Genomic DNA, 520 nt, shown 5'->3' on the forward strand with positions numbered 1-520 from the left:
CCCTCCGGTTACTTTGTGTCGGCACGATTCGGTACCACTTAAAAATAGATGAATGCTTCTCAGGTAGGTAGGTAGGTAGGTAGGCGGGTGGGTAGGGTAGATAGGAAGAAGGAAGAGAGTGCCAAAGCGTCGCGATTTCTTTCTCTCCTCCTCCGTTTCTTTCGCTCGTCCGTTTTTATGGGAGGGGAAAAATTATGGAAGAAGGAGGGGAAGGATGGGGCGAAACTGGAGGGGAGAGAAATCTGGAGCGCGAGATGGGACGCGGTGATGGATCGATCGATGGAAAATGCGAAGAAGATCGGTCGGTTCGCGTTAAAGAGAGGATATCTAACGTGTCGCGGACATATAGTCGTTTGTGTTGGCGTAAACGTCAACGATTTGTAATTGTCTCCCCTTAGTGCACCCTGGTCCACCTCGCTGTGTCTGTCAACATGATAACCGGCATCAAACACCCCCAACCCCGCCACCCCCGGGAGCTGCAACTGACTGCACAGAGGCACGGCGTTATATCCTAGTTATA

At 51.5% G+C, this 520-nt stretch overlaps 1 protein-coding gene across 1 annotated transcript in view; it reads right to left on the reverse strand.

The window, feature by feature from the left end:
- LOC102670631 (protein lozenge-like) overlaps positions 1–520 on the reverse strand; it is a 23,406-nt gene that overhangs the window by 18,817 nt on the left and 4,069 nt on the right.

The sequence above is a fragment of the Apis dorsata genome, unplaced genomic scaffold (assembly GCF_000469605.1).
Source record: "Apis dorsata unplaced genomic scaffold, Apis dorsata 1.3 scaffold_348, whole genome shotgun sequence".
Taxonomy (NCBI): Eukaryota; Metazoa; Arthropoda; class Insecta; order Hymenoptera; family Apidae; genus Apis; species Apis dorsata.